The sequence below is a fragment of the Amblyomma maculatum genome, chromosome 9 (assembly GCF_055883805.1).
Source record: "Amblyomma maculatum isolate TAMU_Amacu chromosome 9, ASM5588380v1, whole genome shotgun sequence".
Classification (NCBI taxonomy): domain Eukaryota; kingdom Metazoa; phylum Arthropoda; class Arachnida; order Ixodida; family Ixodidae; genus Amblyomma; species Amblyomma maculatum.
In genome coordinates, this window is record NC_139352.1 from 119,292,154 (window position 1) to 119,317,277 (window position 25,124).

Below are 25,124 nucleotides of genomic sequence, written 5' to 3' on the forward strand. Positions count from 1 at the left end.
TCCACTACGCTTGCTTCTGGCCTGCACTTGCTTCTTGAGGCTGGCATTATAGAGCCAGCACTGATGCGGACACGTCGTAAGTGCTTTGCCATTGTATGCGTACAACGTATGGGACGTGAGAAAGGGTCTCAGTGTAAGATATTTTAATTGCAAAATGTACAAGGTTCCCGCGCAACCAATGGGAAGGCAACAAAAACGCTTCAAATTCACAGCCTCGTCTAGCAAACACAATGTTGTGTTTATTGTCCAAATGTTGAAACATGACTCTCTGAATGTCCGAATCTTTAGAAGGTGGACAAATCAATTTTTCTCACCGAAAAATGTCAAAAGTTAATGTCTCAGCTGCCTAGTTAAAGCCATAAAGAATTAGTTTAGAAATATGGCAATATATGGCTTCGCTACTGGACCAAGTGTATCCGTATTTATTTTTATTGAAATACAGTTGGCTTATGTCATTGGAATTTGATGGCAGTTAGGCATGACCATATATGATGCCAAAACTAGCTTAGACGGGTATGTTTTATAGTGTCATAGGGCTTAGAGATGCAATATACATTGAGCTCTTTTGTCTTGTTTAGAAAGGGAACAGCATGCAAGACATTATGTGTAATACATGGGCCATGTGTGCATGCACACAAGTGTGACCTATATGCAGTTCATTTAGGTGCATCAAGTTATACTCATTGCCTAAAAACTGTGTTACTAGTTATCAGAAGGATAAATGATCCTGACTGGAGTGCTGTCCATTATAATATTTAGGCTTTTTGTCAGCTACAAGAGATCTTTGAAAAGTAAAGTTGATAAGTGACCTGTGAGGTTTTTTTCATGGCATGCTTTACAAGTGTCTAAATTCTAAACTTGAGCCATATTCTGACCTTTCGTTGCCTTCAGTACTAATGGGGTACAGTCTTACACGTTAGCCGGTAAGCACAGAAGTATAATGTGAATAGTGGTTTTATTAAGCCATAAGTTATGGCTTAACCAAACCACTATTCACATTAGACTTCTATGGCCCATAATCATATAAGGTGATGAGTTAACCAAACAGTATGGGAAATGTATATACGTTAAAGCCATCTGCAGCTTACTCTATAATGCTGCTTCTTGTTAGTACTGTGGATATGTTATCGACTTTTGCATATTTCTTATTGGAAGTGAAAGTAAGGAGGTTTTGGCATCTGCCATTATTGCGTGTTCACAAAGTTAAGCTTCCAAATATGTTCCATTCACAGGATGTCTACCTGATCAATAATCCCTCACCTACCAAACAGATTCAACTTGACTGTTTATTGTTATGCAAGCTGTCATTGGCACATCATCCCAAGCATATTTTGGTTCTGCGTTTTAGTATGTGTAATGAATACCGAAATTATTGTGTGGGGTTTTACATACAGGAATAGAGGGATCATTGTGTTTTTAAGTAAACTATTTTTAGTCATGTAGCGTGTGAATTTATTTTTATATTTCAAATGTGGTTTGGCAGTGAGGATATCATATTGTTTGAATGTGGGTAAGTTTTTGAAAATTCCAGCAATCGTGCAAGACATGAGGTAGCCGAGGTGCAAAGCATTCACAGGTAATATATACCTGATAAATTTAAACATTTCATGAAGTTTTTGATCGTGAAGTTTTCTGATCATGATACTTGTTATTTAAAGAGGTTCGCTTTGCCAAACGCAGGATGAATAGTGTCCACAGACGCCCTGGGTTGGGTGCAGCGGGCCAAACCAGAGTATGCTGAAAGGTTTCAGCTGAACGTCGACGAACATAGTCTGTTCGGCGGGGGGGAATGCGGAAGAACTGACTGCATTGATGTCGGCTTACTTATTTAGCATCAAGTATCCGCTCCGAAGGGTCCAACACACTTGTTAACATGGAATGGCTCCTATTCGGCTTGCAATCAATAGCTTCCTGCATGCATGCATGAAAATTTTCAATAAGGTGAAAAACCTCATGAAGTGAGCATTGTAAGCTGAGCATTTAACTTATATTTGGCAATTAAGAAATTCTAATAACCCGAATAACATCGTGAGATAGCATTGTATGCTAAACTTTGAACTTGTACTACGGCAATAAAGTAACTTTGTACAATGAATTCTCCTCTCCATTTGGATTTTGGTATGTCGTATACTAATAGTAAAATTTTGTTGATTCTTCTGCTGCTAGCACTGCAGCGTTTAAGTGTGTATTATATATCCCTAAAGTGGCATGGATACATACACGTCTTCTATCATGCCTCCATTGCCCAAGCCACTAGAAGCCTAATTTACCTTACTCAATAAATTGTACTTTCATTAGAAGATATAGCTTGCTTATCCTTATAGTATGAAAGTATTTGAGCAAAGGTTGTAATGCAATGCTTATTGTTATTCCTCTAACACAGATGAAGCAGGAGCATTTAATGCTGCCAATTAGCAACTAAAGTGAGAAAAATTGGAACTTGAAATTATGTGCTGCGTGCAATACTTCCATACAAAGCAGGTTAAAGCGTCCTACTACATGCATGCATGAATGTGAAACAATTGATTTATCACTTGTGCCATGTCTACACTGTTACTCGGGTTTGGTTCTCTAGTGGTTGTCACACTGAAACTGGCCATGATTAATATTGTGGGAGCACTGCATGCAGCAACCCACACATTGCTTCGACTAGAATCCAGCCATATGTATATAATGGGTTGCAGCGGTGGCATAACGGTAGAAAATCCGCCTCGCATGCAAGAGGACCGGGGTTCAAATCCCGGTGCCGCGCAATTCTCCACCGGCATAAAAAAAAAAAAAAAAAATCCGCGTGTCGATAGAATTGCATAAACAGGTGTGGGGTGCGACCTGATGCCGGTGACACCTCCGGCAACGCACTCCCTCACCAGAACAGGAGTTGGCCACCCTGGTGCAGTAATTGGCCGCAACCTCTCATGATAAGCTCCATAAAACCCCGGCCCTCAGACACCAGCGGCTGCGAAACAACTGACCACGGCGGCGGTCGGACCTGTGATGCAGCAGGGGGTGCTAAGAACTTCTGGCTCCGCTGGACAGGCCGCCATTGGAAACTGACCCTGGCAACGTTTAACGCTAGAACCCTAGCTAGTGAAGCTAGTTTAGTAGTGCTGTTAGAGGAACTAAAGGGTATGAAATGGAATGTCATATAGGGCTTAGTGAGGTTAGGAGGCCGAATGAGGCATATACTGTACTGAAGGATGGGCATGTACTGTGTTATCGAGGCTTACCAGAGAGGCAACAACTAGGAGTAGGTTTCCTTGTCAATAAGTATGTAGCGGGTAATATAGATGAATTCTATAGTATTAAAGATAGGGTGGCAGGCATCGTAATTAGGCTTAATAAGCGGTATAAGCTGAAGGTTGTACAGGCCTATGCACCTACATGTAGTTATGATGACCAGGCAGTTGAAAGCTTCTACGAAGATGTAAAATCGGCAATGCGAAAGGTAAAGACGCAGTATACTGTACTAATGGGCGACTTTAATGCCAAGGTAAGGAAAAAGCAGGCAGGAGACAAGGCAGTAGGTGACTATGGCATTGGTTCTAGGAATAGCAGGGGGGAGTTCCTAGTTGAGTTTGCAGAGCGCAATAACTTACGAATCATGAATACCTTCTTCAGCAAACGGAAGAACCGGAAATTGACATGGAAAAGTCCTAACGGGGAGACTAAAAATGAAATTGACTTCATAATGTGTTCAACCCCCGCCATTGTGCAAGATGTAGAGGTAATCGGGAAAGTGCGATGCAGTGACCACAGGACGGTGAGGTCCCGAATTATAGCCTAAATCTGAAGAAGGAACGCAACAGATTAGTAGGAAAGAAACCCATCAACGAATTAGTGGTGAGGGGGAGGGCAAAAGAATTCAGGATCTCGCTACAGAATAGATATTCAGCTCTAACCGAGGATGGCGACATTACCCTAGAAGCAATGAACAATAATTTCAGAGATATCATTACTGAGTGTGCGGTAGAAGTAGGCGGTAGGATAGTTAGAGAGGATACCGGTAAGCTGTCTAAGGAGACGAAAGATTTGATTAAGAAACGCCAGAGTAATGAAAGCTTCCAATCCAACAGACCAGATCGAATTGGTCGAGATATCAAAGCTAATCAATAAGCGCAAGGTGGCTGATATAAGGAAGTATAACATGGAGAAAGTTGAGCATGCTGTAAAGAACGTGGGAAGCCTTAAAGCGGTAAAGAAGAAATTGGGCATTGGCAAAAACCAGATGTATGCGATAAGGGACAAGCGGGCAACGTCATCACGAATATGGATAAGATAGTCAAAGTAGCCGAGGAGTTCTATAGAGATCTCTACAGTAGCCAAAGTAGTCAGGGCCGTAATGAGATTGGTGGTAGGGAAAAACAGTCAGACGTTCCACCAGTGACGAAGGACGAGGTCAAGAAAGCATTAGAAACTATGAAAAGGGGGAAATCGGCTGGAGAGGATCAGATAACTGCAGATTTGCTAAAGGACGGGGGGGATATCGTGTTAGAAAAACTGGCGACCCTGTATACGCAGTGCCTGGTGTCATCGACGGTACCGGAACCATGGAAGAATGCAAAGATTATCTTCATTCATAAGAAAGGGGACTCTAAGGACCTTAAAAATTGCAGACCAATCAGCCTACTGTCTGTTACGTATAAGGTATTTACTAAGGTAATTGCTAATAGAATCAGGACAACCTTAGACTGCAATCAAGCAAAGGGTCAAGCAGGTTTTCGAAAACGGTACTCTACTATCGATCATATCCATACCATCAATCAGGTGATAGAAAAATGCTCGGAATATATCCAGCCCTTATACATAGCATTCATTGATTACGAAAAAGCATTTGACTACGTTGAAACATCAGCGGCGATGCAGGCATTGCGAAATCAGGGGGTAGACGAGCCGTACGTGAAAGCGTTGGAAGATATATATATAATGGCTGCGCAGCAACCATAGTTCTGCATAAAGAAAGTAACAAAATTCCCATAAAAAAAAAAAAGGTGTTAGGCAAGGAGACACAATCTCCCCAGTACTATTCACAGCTTGCTTAGATGAAGTATTCAGAGACTTGGAATGGGAGCAGTTAGGGATAAGGGTAGATGGAGAATACCTCAGTAATCTGCGATTTGCTGATGACATTGCCTTGCTAAGCAACTCGGGGGATGAACTGCAAATAATGATTGATGACCTAGACAGAAAAAATAGAAAGGTGGGCTTGAAAATCAATATGCAGAAGACTAAGGTAATGTTCAACAGCCTCGGGAAGGAGCAGCAGTTTACATTAGGTAGCGAAGTACTGGAAGTAGTAGGCGAATATGTCTACTTAGGGCAGGTAGTAACCGCAGATCCAGACCATGAAAAGGAAATAACAAGAAGAATAAAATTGGAATAGAGCGCATTTGGCAAGCACTCGCAGATTATGACTAGCAGCTTACCGGTATCGCTCGAGGAAAGTATTTCAACAGTTGCATCTTACCTGTACTCACCTATGGCGCTGAAACGTGGAGGCTAACCAAGAGAGTTCTACTTAAGTTGAGGACAACCCAGAGGGCTATGGAACGAAAAATGGTAGGGGTAACATTAAGAAATATAGGAAGCGTGCAGAGTGGGTCAGAGAAATGACTCAAGTTACCGACATTCTAGTGGAAATTAAGAAGAAGAAATGGACATAGGCATGTCATGTAGTGCGAAGAGAGGATAACCGATGGTCGCTGAGGGTAACAAACTGGATTCCAAGGGGAGTAAAGCGTAGCAGGGGGCGGCAGAAAGTTAGGTGGGCGGATGAGGTTAAGTTCGCAGGGGTCAAGTGGATGCAGCTAGCACAGAACCGCGGAGTGGCCTTCGCCCTGCAGTGGGTATAGTCAGGCTGATGATGATATATATATATATATATATATATATATATATATATATATATATATATATATATATATATATATATATATATATATATATATATATATATATATATATATATATATATATATATATATGCACAGACGCACAAGTCGCCTATATACACAAGCACTGAAAGCTCGCGCAGGCAGCAATGCTTACATGTATTCAAGTGGCAAAAACCAAACACATAAGCCATGGCGCCTTCTTTGTATAGCTATTCTTAAACTTTTTGTTGTTGTTTTGTTGCACAGGGTTTCATACATCCTTGCATACTTTATAAACCGGCAAACTGTACTCGAAAGCATACGCCTACTGTGCAGTTTGTTTTCTTTTTCACTACTGGTTGTTTTTGTCGAGCGCATGCCGTTTCTCTTTCTGTTCCGTATTACATCCGCCTTATGTACAAGCACTCGTACCTAATAGTATACGTCACGCACGAGAATTTCGCTGAACAATTATTGAGCCTCAGAAGAAACATGAACTCACTTCCAGGATTTTTAAGTTTTGATTTTCCTACACAGCCGTATACAGCCAGCAATTGCTGGAAGGCCATGATGCCAGTCCAGTAAAACTCTAACGTAAGAAGTTGGGCGAGTTAGTAGGCATTCATGGTAAAAGGGGCGCGAAAGAACAGTGTTTGTTCTTTCGCGCTCGTTTTAGCAGAAAAGCTCTGCATGCCGCGAGCCTACAGGAACTCCGCCATGTCTGCCAGGGCGTCACAGTCGGTGGAAAAATGTTCCTCGTCATTTTGTTCTTTTTTTTTTTTTTACGTGCGAAAGAGGAATATTTGAAGGAACAAAAAATGATGATATACAAAAAATGGCGTATAGGAACAGTCTTACCCGCAGTCATGTTCTGTTGCCATGGCGATTTGGAAGAGTAGCCTGCATCATGGGCAAGCGTATCATATAGTATAGAATGAAAGCTTCCCTCGTCATCATTCCTGGCCTCCCAATACTTCCTTTCAGACGCTTTGGAAGCCCGACTGTCTCTGGTAATATACCCCTTTCAAGGGAAGTCGGTAAGCAATTGAGCCATCTTTAATGTCCAAGTGAAGTCAACGTATTGTCATGTGGTGGAGCTGTGACCACCTCGAGACAATAAGTGGGACCTCATCCTCAAGATTCAGATGCGCACAAGCCGCATTATAAATCCTGTTCCCACAGCCGAGCAGGCTTCCACAGCCTCCAGCTGCCCCACTGCAGTATTATTTCGGTGCCGGTACATTATGGCCCCTTGTCGTGTCATTTGGAAACTGTGCTGCCCGACATTCACTACGACCTGAAGCCGCGCCCGTTTTATTCGCTACCTCGCAGAAACGGCTTCCTTTTCGAGCTGAGAGCGACCTCCGGAGCGGCGAGGCCACGCGGTAAGCGCGCGACAATGGGGGGTCGCACATCACGCACGGCGGACAGTTATGGCCTGGGTGATGCAGTAAGTATATATACACGCATATACGATCGCCCGCTCTGTTACACGTTCGGACACACGGGCGTATACGTGTACACTGTACTCATGCATGCGCCTCGGACGAGTGACGTATGCGCGTCGTCCGCAACGAACAAAAGGTCGTCGCGGACAATACCGTCCTTACAGCGGTATACAGCTCAGTGTGTTCGCCTTTGATAAGCTGCAGAAGACGAGGCCAACGTACAGAAAGGGCGATACAAACATGTTAATCCATGTGTGTATCATGCTTTGTATATACACGAAACTAATCTTCCATGCATGCGATCACTGAAAGTGCATTCATGTTCAGTTATTTACTTTCTGTTTGGAGTTTGAAATTGCGTGCAGATTTTAAAGGGGTGAAGGCACTGTGAGCTAAGTTTGACCACGTTTTATTAATCTTCAGTATCCTTCACCAAAAAGGTTATGACTATGTCTCAGTTATATCCATCAGCAACATCGACATCCTATGAACTGAGGTCACTGCGGGACAAATGCCTCTCCCCAGTCATCCCGATTCTCGAAAGCCGCGGCCACACAATATCATAAAGTCAACTTCCCGCAATGTCGTTACTCTGCCCTACTCTTGGCCACCGCATTATTTGTGCCTTCTCTTTATTGCTGTTCACTTGGACTCTAACCCTAGCCGCACGTGCTGCACCATATACTAAGAACCATTTTCCTTTACACGCATCATTCATAAACACAAATACAACGCACGTATACGCAAATATACATGCAAAAACACGTTCACAAACACTCATTGTGGACACATGCGTGCACCCTTGCGCAAAAGTGGAGAGATCACGCGTTTTGACAAACCTGCACGCCAGCTTTTACTGACGGTGAAGCGGTTATTTCTAAGCTATATGCACAGTTGTATGCCACACACATATTACACACACACACACACACACACACACACACACACACACACACACACACACACACACACACACACAGATACATACATACATACATACATACATACATACATACATACATACATACATACATACATACATACATACATACATACATACATACATACATACATACATACATACATACATACATACATACTACATAACGAATTTACATAGGCTGGTAGCAATCCACGCATCCTAGACTGCAGCGGCAGCGATCTGTCCGTTGCACGCACCGCGTCAGAGAACGGCGCTGCAGTAGGCGCCTCCAATCGGAGCGGCGGTGTTTGCGAGGCGTGCCCGTAACGTTTCCTTGGGCATTGCCCAACGCAGCGACGGTGATTGCAGGCCTACGCCGCCGCCTTGGGGCGCGACGCCGGCCGGCGGCCAGTCCGGCCATCGGCGTGTGCATGCATGCGGTGTGATCTGGGCGTCGGCCCGACTGCTGCTAATCTCTTCGCCGCCGCTGCACAGAGGCACACATGGCTGTAGGAGCACCGTGTCGCCATACATTAGTTGCGCGCCTAGACGTCGGCGCCTTGCGCAGAAGTACAATTTTTTTTTTTTTTTTTTTTTGTAGGCGACAAGCGCTGCATAGCATGCGCTTTATATGCTTACACCTGGTACATGAAACGTGTGCATGCTTTTTCGATGCATGTCCGCTATCCTGGTGCTTTCGCAAGGAGGTCTTCGTGCGGCACCACGTTCCCTACAATGCTGTCGATCGTCTGCTCCGTATTCGAGAGCGGAGAAAGACGCGTCGTCCTCTTTTTGCACCTATTCGCAGTAGCCAGAACAGGAGGTGTTCTGACATATATTTGCGCTACACTATGCTACGGGGAACAGAAGATATTCATATTCATGCGTAGAATCATTCTTGGCCACCATTATCGATATCAGCGAATCGATAATATGTAATTAATAATAATAAACCATGTTGGTGACGAAAGTTGGTATACCTTTCTGCAAACGCGTAGCTTATATAGACTAAACTTTCTGGGACCAGACAAAAATGGAAGACAACAAACGTTCGCTTTCATCATTTCCTACATTAAGGTGCTTTCGTAACAAAGATTTTTTCTTCATTCATACTTCTTTATTTCCTCTCCAGTGTTACCGACGAGTAGTCGTGTCGTCTTCGTCTCCTGTGTTTCCGTTATGGTATTTGCGCTAGTAACCTATAGCCTATAACGACGAGAGATGTCCCTGGCTAAGTACTGTGAGATGCTATCTTTAGTCCTTGCTGTTTGCTTCCTTTTCGCGTGGTTCTGGCAACCATCAAAGACGAGCCATCATGCCGACGGCTACTCTTGACACAAAACGGGTCAGAGGGGTTTGGGGGGATGTAGTACACGAAACATTTGTCTATATGTTCAAAACTCCGGGTCTGCATAGCTACGGACCCCAAGATGTCCACTCAGCTCAGCATATGATAAATACACGCGTTGTGCATTGCATGAAATTGAGGGGACAGCCGCTTTCGTGAGGTCCGCTCGAACAGGTGGCCTAGCTACGTCACGCTGCATTACTTCTTCGTGACGTCATACGCGGCTCTCTTGTCCCACTAAACTGCCGCCCGGTTGTCTTTCGTTTTCCGCGATACCGAAGAGGTTGAGCCGGATGCTGTTTTGACATATTTGGCGCATCAGTGCTCGCACGAAGCCTTTAGAGATGTTATGCATATTACAGCCCGGTTAAGTATGTGTATTGCATAGTTAAACTCAAAGCAGCGCCCCTAATTTAAGTTAAATACAACAGCAGCATTATAGTTTGCGTCGACGTATGTACATGCCTCCTCATATATCAAAGGACCCCAATTCTTTAGCACTGCACAAAACTAGCGATTCAGAGCGAGGGAGGACAGACGATCATAGCGCATGCGCACAGAGCACGTGCGAAGCCTTGGCGAAGGTCGTCATGCAGAGACCGTTCTCGCGACTGTGGGTTTTCCGTTTTCTTTGTTGATTTATTTGGTTGTTTATCGCCGATACGATTCAAGAACACTGAAGGGCGCGGTCCGACGCGCCTATATTGCAGACGGAAGTCGACCACGCGCAACTGCCCGGCGACCTTATTTATAAAGAGCGATTATGCGCGTCTAGTATATACGCTGTGGGCCGCTCGCAAAGTCAGAAGCGGGAACAGAAGCGGATCGCACGTGTGGCTGTCAATTTGCATCGCCTGTATATGAAACGACGCGCTTTCGTGGACGCAACATCAGCAGCAGCATCTGACACACAGCTGCGATTAGAGCACTGAGCTTAACACGTGTATTGACCAGATGGGAGCAAGTAAACCAATCACAAGCTCAAGTAACGTCTATGGTCTCACGTAATATCGGCACTGTAGATGTATAATATGCACGCGTATTGCATGTGGCAAATATACATGCCTCAATTAAGTCTTGATAATCTATAGAATGGGAAGGGTATGGAAATTTACTCATTCTCATCTCCATTTCATGCGAGTCACGTGGGGTGCGATGTAAAGGAAACCTAATTATTGCGCGTAGTGATGACGGGAGTCAGGTGTCAGTTCTAATAAAAGTCGAAGTTCTAATTAAAAGGGAGTGAGCGTACTCGATCCATTTGATCCCAACTTTCCGATATAAATATGTAAGAAATGCAAGTAGCATGTGAGCATGACTCGGTGCATGGTGCGCTGCTTATGTATACAGTTTTTTTTTTTAATACACAGCGCAACAAACATAGCACAAGCGAGTAGACGGAAACAGCGTTTTTAAAAAGTAATGCACCAACTAGCTCAACTGTCAGTTCTATTGCTTATGTATACAGGATGATTAAGCTACCACATCTTTTCGCAATGGTGCATTTGATCGCTGGTATCACGAGTGTCCACGCTCGAAGCTGGTGCGGTACATACCGCTTCGTGTGTGTATATATATATATATATATATATATATATATATATATATATATATATATATATATATATATATATATATATATATATATATATATATATATATATATATATATATATATATATATATATATATGTCTCGGCATCAACATGTGTATCACCCTCAAAGGATTCCAAGCAATACGAAGCATGTTCTATGCTGTAAAGCATGCAATATATGCGAACACATCACACGACAAGATGCGATGTTCATCCGTGTGTTCATAATACAACGTTTCACGATATAAACAAGTGATGTAGTGACATATGCATGTCAGAAGTACAATAAACTTTCTGTCGGAAAGATATGTGATGAATTTCGTGTACCCAACATGATATTTCCACCATGCCGTGCATAAGTAATGGCAACTATATAGAAACCATATATCGCTCGATCTCCACGTCACGTTAACGTCGCAACCACGAGTAGTCTTTCCGAAACAAAATTACATTATTCCCCTTTATTTTAGCGGCTGTCCAGCATTTTAGCAATAAAAATAACATATCCGTAGTCTTATTTTATGAGGTATATATTACCTTTTATGTCTGGTTCCTGACACGAAATACTGCATAGAATTGTATAGTTCTTGCTCTCTTTTTTTTTTAAGGGGGAGGGGAGGGCGTTAGTTCCAAGCACCGCAACTCGAAATTTCGTTTATTTTCTAACTTCCGATTTGCTCCCATGCGCACTTATAATTCGAACTCCGAGTAAGTAATTCAAAAATGTCCCATCAAGCGGCAGTTAAATCATGAGAAACAGGTTGCCTATAATCCAATTTCAAAGCGGGTGAAAAGCCTGCTGTGAACACTCCAGTTGGCAGAGCAGAGTATAAGCTCGCAATGCTGTTGAAACAAAAGGCAAGCGTGTGCATACATGTGCGCGCTGCAGACGGGATAAGGAAGTTCCCTCACTGCTGGTACTGCATGACAGCGTTAATTGGTAGCACAGATATTGTTATGCGGGGCGGCCGATGAACAGAAAGATGATGACCGCGATATGATTTTAATGAATCGCGGCAGGCCTAGTGGTTTTAGGCTCAAGGATACTAAGTTCGCCTTGCGCGAAGACTTCACGCCTGCGGTTAGAAAGGCACGTTTCAAGCTTTCACAATACGCTCGTGATCAGGCTTTTCCTTCGAAGTTGCGATTTGATAAGCTTTTCGTAAATAAAAAGTGCTTTGTCTGTGATTGTGAACATGACCGAGTTGTTGAGCTTAGGGAATAGCAAAAAGGGAGGCAACTGCCCGCTCACCAGCATGGGCCTGATCTTCTTCATTCTACGCCTTTGGCATCATCAAATTTTCAATTGACAATTCTCATCGTGAATTGCAGGAGTATAAAAAATAAAACTGATGAATTTGCTGCCCATGTTTCCTCCGTTAAGCCTCATGTTATAATTGGCACTGAATCGTGGCTGGATGATTCCGTTCTGAGCCCGGAAGTTTTCCCAACTGGTTATAACGTGTATCGTCGAGACCGACACTTGCATGGTGGAGGGGTATTTCTGCTAGTTGAGGAATGCTTTCGCTCTTCAGCAATAACAGCGCCCCTAGTTGGCTGTGAATCAGTGTGGTGTAACCTACGCCTAAGCAATTGAAGGGACCTGACTATTGGTTCCGTCTACCGTCCCCCTTCCGCTACCAACCCTGACATTTTCAGGTCACTGTCTGATTTCTTGCTTGGCTTAAAAAATGACTTTCTGTTTGGCGGGGATTTCAATATGCCTGATTTCAAATGGGTTGACTACAAACCTCTTCGTACGAATCAATCTTCATTGTCTTTGGCTTTTTGTGAATTAGTTACTACTAATGATCTATATCAGTACGTCACTGAGCCTACTAGGTAAACTCAGCACTCATCTTCAGTGTTAGATTTACTCTTCTGTAACCGACCATCGGTAGTGCGCGGCACTGTTATCATACCAGGAATAAGTGATCACAGTTGTGTTGTTGCTAATGTTAGGCATTTTCCTTATTTAATTCCAAAAGGTCTCCCTAGGAAAGTCTTTGTTTTTACCAGGGGCGATTATACATCAATGAATAACGAACTTACTTCCTTCCTTCCCAATTTTATTACTCTAAGTCAGAGTTTAGACTGCATTTCACTCTGGGAGGTATTCAAAAATAAATTGGGCAGCCTAATTGATCAATACATCCCAACAAAACTTCTTTCTGGTAAGCGGCGCCGCGACAAACCATGGATCACGCGACAAATCAGACGGCTTGTCAGGAAAAAACATCGCCTTCTTCAATCGTATAAAAAGAATCGTTGCCCTGCTGTATTGCAGTCAATTCGGGCCCTTGGCAGCACACTAAAAACTGAAATTAAAGCTCATAAGGATAACTTCTTTAATAATCTGGGTTCTAAACTGCGTAGTAATCCCAAGGAATTGTGGACGTTTCTGAAACACAACGGACGCGAACCAGTCGGAATCCCAAACTTAGACGTTGATGGTGACCTTGTTAGTACTAATGGTGATAAAGCCTGCCGCTTTAATGCATATTTTCAGTCTGCCTTTGCGCCAGCGTACATCGGTGAACTTCCGAACACTCGTGAATATATTACAGAAACCATGCCTGAAATTGTTTTTACTTATCAGGGTGTTTCAAAACTGCTTAATAACATCAGGGCCACCTCCGCCAGCGGCCTTGATGGTGTACCTACCTTTGTTTTAAAATCATGTGCGAACGAAATTGCTCATTATTTAGTCACCTTGTTCCAAACATCGCTTAACTTGGCATGTTTGCCAAATGACTGGAAAAATGCTAATGTTGTCCCAGTGCATAAAAGCGGTTCGAAAATGTCAGTTGTTAATTACCGACCCATTTCTCTGACTAGCGTGTGTTGTAAAACATTGGAACATATAATTTACAGTGCAGTCATGAAACACCTTGACTCTCATGACTTCTTTACGCCAGTTCAGCATGGCTTTAGAATGGGTTTTTCCTGTACCACCCAGTTACTTGAGTTCAGTAATGATCTGTTTTCCTCTTTTGACCACGGATATCAAATTGATTGTGTATTTCTGGATTTTAAAAAAGCCTTTGATTCTGTACCTCATGTGCTATTATTACATAAGTTGCGTTGCCTTGGTCTGCATCCCAATATCCTCGACTGGCTTCATTCATATCTCCAAGACCGCATGCAGCGTGTTGTAATTAACGGTTGTAACTCCGATTCCGTGAACGTCTCCTCAGGTGTGCCCCAGGGGTCTGTCCTTGGACCCCTTCTTTTTCTCATTTTTATTATTGATATTGTTCTTGACCTCACCTGCCAAGTTCGGCTATATGCTGACGACTGTGTGCTTTACCATGTTGTGGAAAGTTCTTCTGACGCATTAAAACTTCAGCGAGACTTAAATTTTATCCAGCACTGGTGCTCAAAATGGCAAATGTCTTTGAACATTTCAAAATGCAAGCTTGTCTCGTTCACTCGTAAGCGTTCCCCTCTACCGACCTGCTACTCAATAAATAATGTTCCCCTGCAAAAAGTTTCTGAATATAAGTATCTCGGCGTATATTTCACCTCTAACCTTACGTGGACGAGACAAGTTGAGCATATTACATCGAAAGCCTGCAGAATGTTTAATTTTTTAAAGCGTAATTTAAGCAAAGCGCAGTCAAATGTCAAGCAGCTCCTGTATTTCACTTACATAAGGCCAATTCTTGAATATGCATGCCCTGTATGGGATCCCCAGTTTATTTACTTATCAGACATGCTCGAACGCGTCCAAAATAATGCTGCCAGATTTGTGTCTAATAATTATAATTTTTCATCTAGTGTCACGTCTATTAAACATCATCTTGGTTGGGAATCTTTAGCTCACCGCAGAAAACATTTCAGACTGCAGATCATGTATCGCATTTACTTTGGAAAGTTCAGCATTTACAAAGACCGGTACCTGCTTCAACCTCACTTTTTGTCTAGACGACTTGATCATCAGTGGAAGATCCGCGAAATAAAATGCCGCACAGATGTGTATAAAACCTCGTTTTTTCCACTGACGATCAATGAGTGGAACCGGCTGCCAGCTGGCATCACTGAGTGTTGCACTGAAAATTTATTTCGGGCTTTTTTATCGGATGTGTGACGTGGCGCCCAGTTCTCTTGCGTGTGTTTCCTTCATTACTTTGTTTTTTGAGTGTTTTCATCACTTTGTTCGTCGCGCAGTTGCCCCCTTTAGATGCATGTTTTTCATTCCTCGTTATCACTTGTGTCCTGTTATTTTCTTCATTTTTATATATTTTATCACTGGCGTTCCCAGCAAGATTACTTGTCATCTCCCCCCGTGCAATAATGCCTTCGGGCGCTGCAGGAACTTGTAATAAATAAATGAATACTGAAGTGCGCATGATGTCAACTTTGACCCGCGCGCATGGCTCGTCGCTTCAATATATATGCATGCGCGCGTGTTGATGCCAAAGCACCAAAACAGGGTACGCACTCAGAGCCGCCTTGCGCAGACGAGGTCGTCTCAGCGACACTCTTCTCCCGGCGCTCTTCTGTGGTTCACTTCTTTCCCTCTCGCGTCTCTTTCCTGCCTCGCTTTAACGTCATTCGCTTTAAGAACAGGGCAGCGACTGCCGGAGAGAACCGAGTCAATGGACTGCCACTGACGTCCGCTCCTCATGCGCCCTGCTTTTTGAGAGCATCCTCTTTTTAAACTGGAAACTGCACAAGCACAGCGGCTAAATAAGCTTGAAGAGGTATGATCCACGTGTTCACATCTGTTAACGAATGGAAACCTAATTTTTTGCGTATTTTATGCTGTTATTAGGACTTTTTTTTTTTTTTTTTTTTTACACAGACCTGCAACAAGGTTAGTGCTATATGACTGTGGCAACGTAAGCTCGAAAGGCTGAAAAGAAAAAGAAGGCCCTTGAATATCAACATATTATCAGATCAAAATACACTCCACGAGACGTGTACATTTCAATGTACTAAATCTATATAATAATGTGGATCTATAAACGCGCTCGGTATAGGGGTATGCGAATGTTGTAAAAGGTCGAACAGCAAAATGAATTTCCAATGATCCGGCGGCATCTTTTAATTGGGAGGCAACTGTGGGATATTATAAGGTGCTACTATGCGCATGTTGTTGGCGGGAATGGGCTAAGCATCCGATGTGTGGCGAAAATTTCATTTTAAATTAGTGTATAAAGATACGTCCAAACCCCGCCCGGAATAATAAAGCCGGTCGTGGTCCATACCAATTCTATTTTCTGCAAAGGTACGATGGACGTCGATATAGGCGTATGGCTTAAGTGACGTCTGACGCCTGCATTCCGCTTGTATACGCGTACAAGACGCGGTCAGCCTTCGCTACTAACGAAGAGTTAGTAGGAAGGGTCCGCCTTTTCCCCCTCTTCGGTGGATGGCAAGTGTTATTCTCTTTCATAGACCATCTTAGTCCAAAAATTACTTTCCAGCGGAGTCGGGAACGTTCCGAGATTTCGAAGAGGCCATAATCCCAATTCGGAAACGTCCCCTAGGCGGTGTAATGGAGGCCTGACCCCTCGTGGTCTAAGGCGATGACCAGATGGCTGCTGTTGCCCGGTGGTGTCGTCTTTAGCTAAGCCTTGAAGCGGCTCACGACTCATAGAGTTGTTCTGGGGTTCTCCACTCGAGCTGCCCGGTTTTGCCAGCCAGTTGTCTTCCATGATCAGGCGCCGGCGGGTCCGGGGGTGCTGATGTTGCCGCACATCAGCCCTTTTGTTCTTCGTTTCTCGCCTGCGCTGAGCGGCGTCCATTGCTGCCAACCATCGGTGCAGGCGCGCGGGTACTGTCGTGACGCTGGGGCTACGTCGACCCGGCCTTCACTTGGTAGCGTGCAGAGACTCGGGGTTGAAGTAGGATTGAATCTTCGAAGTTGGTGAAATATGTACAAGCAGGTTTAATGGCACTTTGAGAAACTTATTTACAAGATTATTTACACGAAAAAGAAGGGTACATCAGCAAAATGGCAAGCGTTAAGAGTTCATAGCGAGAAGCGACTGGATGAGCCGTTTACCCAGGGCTCAGAGCGACATTTCGTGCTCTGCAGCGTCCTTAAAAACCCCTATGTCCAGCCCCTCTCTGAAGATGCTGACCAACCAAATCCAGGGCACGCCCCTCAGATATCGGCATCCAATCGAACACATCACTGCACTGATGGTCTGAAGCACTGACTGGCCCGGCATTGTTTCGTTGAGCCTGGTCACTTGTTGGCGGGAAAAGCTTGGGAACGGCGAGGAGGTACATTTCTATTCTTCAGCCAAGAATCGATAGGCAGCTGGTTCCGGCAAGTGGATTTACTTCTCAGAAACCCAAGTGCACGTGGGCGCCGCATACGCTCCCAGCATTGTCCGTTTTCGACAATTTCAAATCTTTCCTGCATTCCCGAGAAATCATCTAATGGCCGTATGCGTCATGCTCCTTTCTTGTCCGGCATTCCCAGGAAATCCTCTAATGGCCGTAATCACCTTGCTCGTTTCTTGTCCTGTACGTCAGCGGACGTGTCACTCTGTCGCCTCGTTTGGACAATAGGCATTCCTTACTTGACCATAGCGCTTCTCGACGGGAAGGGTGAACAATTGAACGAAAGCACTTCCGGCTATCTCCCGCAGGGGGACATTTCTTTGTGGTTTTCTAGACGTTCTCTTGACAGGGTCAATTTGGCATTTGCAGGGTGTCCACAAAGTAAAACAGGCTTACAAAACAGGATTCCTGGAAACAGGCTCACTTAGAGCCATTGGACCATCACCACATATCCACAGCACTTATTCATGCCCACAGACGAACAATAGAGCGCGCAAATGCGGATGCACGGTCGTAACAGTACTCATTCCCACAATGGCGCAGGTCACTGTCTTCACTGTGTGCGGCGAGCACCGCTGTTACGAGGCATGTGAGCGATGCCGGCATGCGCGCTACGTAGACAAACAGATCACATTCACGAGCAGGTTCGCACTCACCTCGATCTGCTCGTAATGCAAGCGAGTTATCATTTGCGCTATCTTCGATATTGCACCGACCTCCGAAGGTCGAGCACAGTATAGTCGTGCAGAGAACCTGTCCGTGACCTTGTATGAAGATGACCAGCAAGCTGCATGAGTGTACAACCGGAAACCCGGGGACGCTAATGATCCGCTTTTTTTTTTTTTGTGAAGTTTATTGCCTCAGGGCATAAAATGAATGTTATGATGGATGAAGGGTGTGGTCAAATAAATGAAAAAAGGTTGGCTGATGCAATGAAATCGAGGAGTGAACGATGATGCGGTCCCAGTGTCCAAACAGCATATGACTGCGGATTATTGGGGGAGAGGCCAGCTGCCACCAGGTGCCGGATCCGTGTTGGCTTCAACGCTGGACAATCCCACAGTAGGTGATGGATGTCAGCTTCTATATTTCTTGACTTGCAGATGGGGCACCCAGGGTGTGGATATAAATACCGAAATTGTGGCCACTTTCGGATCACTGCTGGTGTTAGGGCCACCCCAACTCTAATCCTCCGAAGCGCCACCTCCTCTGCACGGGTTAGACCGCGCGGGGGAGGCTTACCGTACACGGACGTATAAGAGCACGTGTACGGCGCCGGAGGTGCTCCTTTCTTGTTAAAAGCAGGGTGGCATTGTCCAATTTTATGAGGTTTGGCGATGTCGATGTTGAGTTTGAAAGGCGGGTCGCAGAATCTACTTGGCTTTGAGCCCTTAAAAGGTCACGCGGGGTCCATTCAATACGAATTGGATTTGGTATGCGAGCCGCTAGACTGTGTATGTTCTGGCAGATTTCCGGGCTACTACTAACTCGTCTAAGTAGCTTTGTCACCTGGAGAGCACCTGTACGTATGATAATATGGGCCGTGGGAAGCATGGGAATGGCGGTCACAGAGCGAAGCGCCTCTTGCACTGCAAGCAGTTCCGCACAAAAAGAAGATGGAGGCTCCGGTAATTGAAATGTTGACGTCTTGTTCAATGAAGATTTGCTAGGACAGTACACTGCTGTTATCACTTCACAGGCTTTGATGCTTGCGTCGACGTAAATTATAATGGAACCATGTGGCAAGCGGGCGAATTCGGTCGCGAAGTGACGACGCCGTTTCCTGTGTTCTTGGTCGGTGTAAATCAGTTGGCTTGTTATCGCTCAGCTGTACAAAACGCCAAGGAGGAAGAACTGGCAGTGGCGGTGGTAGTATTGAATGTTTCGAAGCATAAGCCTTCAGAGTGCACGTTGCGTGAGAGAGTGTGGCCTTAAGCTTGCGTGCATCACGTCGTTGCTGCACCAGTTCATCTATTGTGTTTAGTTGTGCGTTTTCTTGGAGCGCCACGACTGGTGTAATGCGAGGGAGGCAGGTGATGACCCTCATTGCCTCTCGATTTATAGCCTCAAGTCGATCCCATTGTGCCCTTGTCAAATGCTGAAATTGGGCTTGATAAACAAGGCGCGGTTGCACAACTGCCCTCACCAACTGTCTCGCAACATCTGAGCGAGCGCCGCCCATTTTTGGAGCAATGCGTCTAATTAAACCCAGTGTCTGTAACGCCTGTTTTTTAGCGCCAGACAGCCATGTAGTTCCAGTTCCTGACTCATGAATTGTTAAGCCCAATATTTTTACTGTTGGACTTTCCTGAAGTGGGGTTCCGGATAGATGTAGACGAATAGGAGTTGCCGATAGTTTACGGTGGCCCCAGCGGTTGGCGACTGATATGAACGTAGTTTTACTGACGGAAAGTTCAAGGCCAATGGAAGATGCATATGTGCACGTAATGTCTAAAGCTGATTGCAGGGCCGATGATTGAGTCAGTAAGTCGTTGTGTGTGCTCCACACCGTGATGTCATCAGCGTATATTAAGAATTTAACATCAGAAATTTCATGTAACCGCCATGCAAGTGAGATAAACGCAATATTAAATAATGTTGCTGACAACACCGATCCCTGGGGTACGCCGCTAAGAGGGACAAATGATCCTATGGCCTCGTTATTGAGGCGTATTGCAAATTGTCTACTTTCAAGGAAAGATTTTACAAAATTGCGTACTCTAAGTGGTAAATGGAGCATGTCAATTGAATCCAAAATGGCAGCATGACTGATATTATCGTAAGCCTTTTCTACATCCATGGCGAGGACGGTGCGTACATTGTGGCTGCGTGTTGATGATAATACGGAGGACGCCAGGACAGCCAATCCGTCTTCTGTGCCTATAGATGGTCGAAAGCCAATCTGGGCCGGGTGGTAGAAACCGTGATGTTCAAGCCACCACGAGATTCGTGTGGCGAGCATTTTCTCAGCAATCTTGCAAATTGTTACCGTTAAGGAAATAGGTCGAAAGTTGCTTAGGTCTGTTGGTGCTTTCCCCGGCTTTGGAATAGGGATCACAATAGCCTATTTCCAGCTGTCTGGTACATCGCCGTCTAGCCATACCTTGTTAATGGTGTCAAGGAGTTGAGGAAGTGCATCACCACTGAGGTTCTTGTAAACCTCGTACGTAATAGAGTCCGGACCGGGCGCTGTCTTTCGGTTGGCTTCATCTATAGCTGCGAGCAATTCGGGCATGGAGAATGGGCTCGCGATTCCCTCGGTGTCGGCAGCAGATGGCAGCTTATCGACATGGGCTGGCATGCCCCACAAGTAAGATCTTGTAACTGGTGCAGGCAACACGTCGTACTTGGGGAAAAACTTGCGTGCTGCTTGTCTTGCGAAATCATTCGGAGACAAGTTTGCTGCAAAGCATGCTGTGGCCGCTGCATCAGGACGACGACAACCGTGCTCCATTGCATGGAAAGTTCGCCAAAGATGGGCATCCGATGACTGTGTGGAGAACTGCTCGCACCACAGGTACCATTGTCGTCGTGAGAGATCACGCTCATACCTTCGAGCCTTAGCAGTATGTAATTTAGTCTTGTACGTGCATGCGCAGAAGTTGAGTCTCTGGTTGCAGTCAATTCCGCTTGTCGACGAGCAGCCCACAAGTTGAGCAGAGGCACATTCGGTGTTGGTCGACCAACCTCCACCCAGGTAATGGTTGTACCCTCATTTAGTGCTCTTTTTATGCGGTCTAGAAGCGATGGTGCCGACTCCACAGAGTGGTTTTGAAGAATGGCGCGGAAATTGTCCCAATGGACAACTGTACACTTGCGGCGTAATCGTCGGGCCTGTGATGGATAGATACCGATGACAATAGGATGATGGTCACTGCCCCAGCAGTCCGGCTCTAAGTGCCACGAGGGGGTGCCGGTTCCTGACCACCACGTAAGATCTGGAGCGTATGTTCCACTCCTAGTATTAAGCACAGTCCTTGTTGGTGTATCTGGATGGTTCAGGAGAATAAACAGCGCATCCGTAAAGGCGTCTCGCACTCGCCTGCCGCGAGGACTTAAGGTGGGGTATCCCCAGTCCGGGTGAGGCACATTGAAGTCACCTTCAACTAAAACTGGACATCCCGGGTATTGTTGCCTAACATTCAGTAACCATCCCAGGTTTATGCGGGAGGGAGAGCCACCACCAGGTCTTACATAGACTGACACAACTACAACAGTTGCCTTACCAAATTTGACTGCCACTGCAACAACCTCCTGATATGAAGTACACCAATTATCCAGAGCAAGGCGTACCTGAGGAAACCGTGTGTCAACATACACAGCCACCTTTCCCGGAGGAGTATCCGTGTGCACACGTCGGTCGTCCATGGAAGGAGACACGTATCCACTGAAACCAGGAATGGGTGGCAACGCGTTGGTCTCCTGCAGTAGCATGGCCCATACATGAAGCTTGTTCATGCGAAGACGGGATTTGAGCTCTCCAACCTTTGTGGAGAGCCCTCTACAGTTCCACTGAAGCACACCGCGATATCTTGTAGTCGCCATCTTGATTATGAGTCTAGATGTCGCAAAAGCACAGATGTCAGGTTAGATAATTGAGTGACCATAAACCTCAGTAACGATTTCGAAGAGTTATCAGGCAGGGCAGCAGAAGACTTTTGGGAATCAGGGAACGGCATGGGAGTGTGGGACATAATCGTTGGCGAGGCAGCCTTGATATTCGCGGTCTGAGATTCCGTTGCTCGCCTACGACGAGCAAGCAGTTCACGATGTTTGCGGAGCTTATAGACCTCCGCTAAAAGCCTTTCAATGTGGTCGTCAACTGCTGTCACATCGTCCTGCGGAGGTTCCGGCATGTCCTTCCCGTTTGTACTCTGTTTGTGACGACGTTGTGCACTCACATTAGCGCTGTAAGCATGTGGTGTACAGACTGCCGGTGGCTCTGTCTCAGATAGCTGTGGCCATTCATCGTCATCCAACTGGAGAGCCTCGAATCTGTTGAATGTCTGAATCGGCGGTGAAGTACCCTGTTGAGACCATTGCCTTTGTATTCCACGACGGACCTTCTGAGTTGCTTTCTGCTTTGTTGGGCAAGTTGGAGAGGTGATGTCATGGTCATTAGCTTTGCAAAGTCCGCATCTGTAAGATACTGTTTCTTCTGGCATAGCGTCATCTGGTGTTGTAAAAGGACAGGACCTATGCATATGTCCAGGTCAGAAACAGGTATAACAGTAGACGACACTTGGTTTATATGGTCGAGGGCGTAGAATGCAGCCATAATAGTATAGGCGAGTTGGGGGAGTCACGGGGCCTTGCAAGGTGACGATGCAAGAGCGCCCCTTTCCCATGCGACGAGCTTGAATCACACGATGAGTAGGGCAGTAGAGCTCACGCTGCAGTGTAGCCTGGTCCTCGTCAACGTCTACGTTGTAGACAATGCAGCGTTGTAGATCGGAACCATCAACAAGGTAAACCTGGACTGGAACCGAGACTTCGCTTGTTACTGAAATACACTTAAGTGTTTGAAGACACTCAACAGCAGCCAAACTCGGGAGCCACACAGCAATTGTATTCGACTTCTTCCTGGCCGTGAAACCACGGAAACCCTTGGTTCCAAGACATGCGTCCAGATTCGCCTGAATAACTCTGTTCGGTATCTCAGTAAGGCACTTGGTTGTCAGAGCCTTAATGGTCACTTTATAGCATGGTGATCCGGGTGTTGAAAATACCGGGTGATCAGTTGTACAGGAACGCTTGCCTTGTGAACTGTTGTTTGCGGTAGATGATCCCGGTGCAATGTCTTCTGAAGGACGCTTCTGAGCACCGCGCTGTGCCGCCCGTCCAGAAGGTAGCGCTGAAGACACGTCCATTGGCGTGCTCGGCTGCTCACTCCATCACCAAGTGGAAGCTGGTTAGCCATTCCCGACCTCCGCCCTCGGGACAGATCACTCACGGGCTGATGTGCATTTTGAGACGGCAGGATATGTGCTGCAGCCGATGGACCAGGAGCAGGAACCAGGAGTTGGGACCCAGGCTCGGATGTCAATTGTGCGGTCGGTAATGCCGTCGAGACAGGCGGCGCCGACGAAGGTACCTCCGCCAGCGTGCCACGGACGGCACTAGGCCTAGTCCCAGAGCGCAGTTCAGCTGCAGGAATTACGTGATGAATGCCACTCTACCAGATGATACATGAGCCGTCGGAACCTCCTCGGACTCTGAGAAGTCAATTCTCTTGATGTAAGGATCGTATTTACGCGAAAGGTAAGGTTTTCACTCAAGCGATGAGCAGCCACCTCAGCAGAGACACTTCGTCGTCTCCTCGTCCCACAATCCGCTTTTGTTCGTCCACTATTTATTGGAGGACAGACTCAGCCTGCAAATTTATCTTCTCGTTAAATTTCGCGTACGTGGAGTTGGTTAGAAGTTGGCGTGAAGGGACCCAAAGGCCGTCGCTTAGCGTCGATCGAGACACGCGAACGGAAGGTATATCGCGACCGTTTGACAATTCGGTACATGGTCGAAAATCGCCTGTTTGCATGGAAATAGCCACGAGTAAATTTGTAGTTCAACGCTGCTGTCCAACGACTTCTGCGAAGCAACAGAAAGACACGCTGTTGTTCACGCACGCAACACAAACTGTGACAAACTGTTTATTGCCACACTCGATATTCGCGCATTGCGGGCAGTGTGTGTGTACACACTGGAAAAATAGTGGCTAAAGAAAGCCACCGCGTGCGACCATAGTTGTGGAATTTTGTCAACTTGTATTTGCCCTATAATGACTGTGCACGAACACACTGTCGTAGTACCGAACATGTGCGAAAGCTTCGCGTGATACGTCGAACACTGAAAATCGACGTAACCGAGGGAAAAGGTACCGTCCCGTGAAACCTTTAGCCAGAGCTTCAAAACACAGCTGAAAAAAAAAAAATGTACTGGGTCCGAAACAAGTAAAATGCCTTGGAAAACCAATGAGCTGTGTTTTTGTGATTCAGTTCTGCAGTTTTGTAGAACACCTTTTATTTATTTATTTATTTATTTGTTTATTTATTTATTTATTTATTTATTTATTTATTTATTTATTTATTTATTTATTTATTTATTTATTTATTTATTTATTTATTTATTTATTTATTTATTTATTTATTTATTTATTTATTTATTTATCCAATAAACACCTAAAGACCCTCAGTCGAGGGTATTACAGCGCACTGGCACACAAGAACGCAAGACTTTTAAAAATGTGCAAGCGCCAAAGCGCAATACATAAATACAGAACAAAACACATAATAACCTGTAATATGCATTATAATCCACGCGAAAAGACAGAAAGCGCATTTGGAAATCGCATTTGAGAAAACTATGTGATCATCCTACGCATACCAAAAGTTTGATTGTAATATTTGTTCTAGCCATTAAGAATGGGGCGCTTTTACGATAATTAGTAGCAGAACCGGCAAGGGGAAATGTGCGGATGTATACGTTCGTATACGTTATTGTAGCACGATACGTGAAAACGTTGTGTTCAAGAACTCTTCCTAGAAAATGTCGAAAATTTCTGGGTATATGCCACGTTCACACGAATCAGAGTATTTTGGAAATTATTCGAACCGATTAAAATACTTTATTAACTTCTCAAAT

The 25,124-nt window shown here is 45.1% G+C and overlaps 1 protein-coding gene across 1 annotated transcript in view; it reads right to left on the reverse strand.

Annotated features, from left to right (window-relative positions):
* Window positions 1-25,124, reverse strand: part of LOC146180232 (aminopeptidase NAALADL1-like) — a 192,368-nt gene that overhangs the window by 161,168 nt on the left and 6,076 nt on the right. The gene's annotated exons all lie outside the window — the stretch shown is intronic.